The sequence below is a fragment of the Eschrichtius robustus genome, chromosome 1, assembly GCF_028021215.1.
Source record: "Eschrichtius robustus isolate mEscRob2 chromosome 1, mEscRob2.pri, whole genome shotgun sequence".
Taxonomy (NCBI): Eukaryota; Metazoa; Chordata; class Mammalia; order Artiodactyla; family Eschrichtiidae; genus Eschrichtius; species Eschrichtius robustus.
In genome coordinates, this window is record NC_090824.1 from 98,781,629 (window position 1) to 98,785,798 (window position 4,170).

The following is a 4,170-nucleotide window of genomic DNA, read 5'->3' on the forward strand; positions in this document are numbered from 1 at the left end:
GGAAGAGGATCTGTACATGAATAGATACATACAATGTTCAAGTGAACCTGATTGTGTGCACCTAGAACACACAATATTCTAATCATTACCCCAATTAAAAAAATTAAAACCACTAACAACAATTAATGAGACATCAACTTATTGGGGTTTTTCCTGGCACATTCCATTGTAGTTTACAACGTAGGAACTTAAAGGAAGGCTCGGCTGCCCTAGTAACCAGATTTGGGAATGGAGAAATGCTGCCGCCTTGTGGCCTTTTGCCACAGCAGCAGCTTTAAACACAGGGCTAACGGTCACTTAATATTCACAGGAATTGTAGGGCTGTAAATGACACGTGTCCTAAAACAATGTCCTGGGGTAGGTAATGGCCAAAAAAGTTCAAAACACGGAAAATATTTTAAAGAAAACAATTTAAAGAGGTAAGTTTTACTCACTCTTCTATTTAAAAACAAAAGAAGAACATGGATCAAAGCTCAATGTCGCGAATTATTGCTTGGATGTAAACCCAAACTACAAAAAGATTTCGCCACCCAATTTTCAAAATGCCATCAGTAAAAATGTCGACAAACAATGAATGCTGACGGGTTTGTGGACAAATGCATACCCACTATGCTGTTGGTTGGAGGTAAACCGGTAACAGGTAATCATGAGAACAGAATGGAGCTGCATTTAAAAGGTAAAAGTTGAGCTACCATATGATGCGGCCGATCCCCTAATGGGCCTATAACCTACAAAGACCAGAATCAGAAACACACAGATAGGCAAACATGCACTGCGGCAATATTTACAATAGCCAAGACATGCAAGCAAACAAAATGTCCATCAACAGATAAATGGACAGAGAAGAAGTGGTATATGTACCGAATGGCATACTAGCCTCGGAAAAAAGTGAACAATCCCGTTTTCATGACTACAGATGAGCCTAGAAATAATCATATTATCTTAAGTAAGTCAAAAGGGAATGACAAATATCTTATGATATCCTTTATAGAGGTTAGCCTAAGATTGCTACCAATGAACATATTTCCACAGAAAAAAGACACTCACAGACTTATAAGACAAACCAACGGTTAACCAAAATGAAAGTTGGGAGGATGGATAAATTAGGATTATGGGGGTAACATACATATACTAATGTATGTTCAATGTATATGAACATATGACATATGAACTATATGAATTCTGTGATCACCAATACATATAAAATACATAATGACCAAACACCTGCCAAATACCAAGGGAGGTCTACTCAACACTCTGTAATAACATACATGGTAAGAGGATCCGAAGATGAACAGATATATGTATGAATAATTGACCAGATTCTGTACAGCCAGACAATCACAACACTCTATTCAAATTGACTTCGATAAGAAATAGAAATTAAATTTAAAAAACACACCTAAGTAAGGAGATATAAACTTCTGGGGGTTTGTCCGAGCACTTTCCAGTCGAATTTACAACCTAGGAACACGACGTCCAGGAAGACTCCGTTGCCCTAGTAACAAGAGTTGAGAACGTAGAAATGCTGCCGCCTTGTGGCTGTTTCCCACAACAGCAGCTGTAAACATAGTGCTAATGGTCCCTTAACATTCACAAGGACTGCCGGGCTGTAAATGACACCTGCCCTCAGAAAAGGCCCTGGGGTAGGGAATAGCCAAGAAAATTCAACACATGACAAATTTTTCAAGCAGTCAATATGAAGAGGGAAGGTGTACTCACTCTTTAAAAAGAAAAAGGAAAAGAAAACAAAAGACATGCCTAAAGCTCAGTATAAGGAATTGTTAGATGCATGCAAATCCAACCTCCAAAAAGGTTTCAGCTCACACCAGTCAAATGACCATCAGCAAAAAGTCTACAAACTATAAATGCTGAAGGGGTTTTAGAGAACTGTGTACCTTCTAGCTGCTGGTGGGATGAAGAGTGGTAACAGCACTAACGACAACACAATGGAGGTGGTTTAAAAGGTAAAAATTGAGCTACCATATGATCCGGCAGGGCACCTTCTGGGCCTATAACCTAAGACCACCAGAATCGGAAAGACAGAGGCAGGCAAATGTGCACTGCAGCAATATTTAAATAGCCAAGACACAGGAGCAAAAAAAAGGTCCCGAAACAGATGAATGGACAAAGAAGAAGTGGTATATGTACAGAATGGAATATTAGCCACGAAAAAAATAAAACAATGCCATTTGCAGCACCACGGATGAGCCTAGAGATAATCACACAACGTGAAGTAAGTCAGAATGCGAAAGACAAATGTCCTATGATATCACTTATGTTATCTGAAAATTCATAAAAATGAACAAATTTCCATAGAGAAAGACAATCTCAGACTGAGAAGGCAAACTTATGGTTGAGCCAATGAAAAGGTGTGAGGAGTGGATAAATTAGGATATTCGGGTTAACAAACATATACTAATACCTGTAAAATATATAATCACCAAAGACCTATGGAATACCTACAGTGGGCTACTCAACACTCTGTAATAACATACATGGAAAAGGATACAAAGATCAATAGATATATGTATATGTGTAAACGAACAAGATTCTGCACACCTAGCACAAACGACATGTTTCAATCAAATTGGCTCTGATAAAAACTAAAAATTAAAGACACAAACAAGAATTAAGGAGGCTAAAACTTCTGGGGCTCTGTCCTGGCACATTCCACTCTAATCTGCAACGTAAAATCACAACTTCCAGGAAGGTTCTGTTACCTTAGCAAGCAGAGTTGGTAACGTACAAATGGTGCCACCCAACGCCGCTTCCTCAAACGGCAGCTTTAAATCCACTACTAATGGTCACTAATATTCACAAGGACCGCAGGGGTGTAAATGACACAAGCCCTCAAAAAATGTCCTGGAGTAGGGAAGGGCCAAAGAAATTCAAAACACGGCAAATTTTTCAAGAGGGCAATTTGAAGTTGTAAGTTTAACTCAATCTTAAAAAAAATAAAAGGGATATTGATGAAAGCTCAACATCAGGAATTATCAGACGCATGCAAATGCAAGCCACACAAAGTTGTCACCTCACACTAGTCAGAATGACCATCAGCAAAAAGTCTACAAACAAGAGATGTTGAAGAAGTTGTGGAGAATAGCATAGCCTATAGCTCTAAGTGGGATGTGAAGTGGTAACAGCCAATATTAGGAACAGAATGGCAGTGCGTTGAAAAGGTAAACATTGAGTTACCATATGGTCCGGAAGGCTCACTGTTGGGCCTGGCACCTGTGAAGACCAGAATCAAAACGACACAGATGGAACATCGTGTACTGCAGCAGTATTTACCATAGCCAAGACATGGAAGCAACAAAAATGGCCATCACCAGATGAATGGACGAAAGAGAGGTCCGTGTACACAATGGAATATCACACACAGAAAAGAATTGAAACAATGCCGTTTGCAGCACCATAGACGACGCTACAGATAATCATACAACTTGAAGTAAGTCAGAAAGCGAGAGACACATATCCTATGATATCACGTATAGGTGTTATGTAAAAATTGATATTAATGAACTTATTTCCACAGAGAAGGACACTCACATATTCAGAAAACAAACTTGTGGTTAACCAAATGGAAAGGTGTGAGGAACGTATAACGGAGGAGATTGGGTTTAACAGACATATGCTAATACTTATAAAATATCGAATCGCCAAAGACATACCAAATACCAAGAGAGGTCTACACAGCATTCCGCAATAACCTATATGGAACAGGATCCAAACATGAAAAGATATATGTATCAATGAAACAGATTCTGTACACCTAGAACCAACACAGCATTGCAACCAAATTTGCTCTGAGAAAAATAAAAATTAAACTAAGAATATCAACACCAAATAAGAAGACATAAGTTTGAGGGGGTTTGTCCTGGCACATTCCACTCTAATTTGCAACCTACAAACAGGACTTCCAGGAAGGCTCTGTTGCCCTAGTAACCAGAGTTGGGAATATAGAAATGCCGCCGGTTTGTGGCCGTTTCCTGCAACAGCAGCTTTAAACCCAGTGCTATTGGTCACTGCATATTCACAATTACTACAGGGTTGTAAATGACACCTACCCTCAAAAAACATCCTGGTGTAGGTAATGGCGAAAAGAATTCAGAACACGGCCAATGTTTTCAAGGAAACAGTTTGAAGAGGTAAGTTTTACTCTTTTCC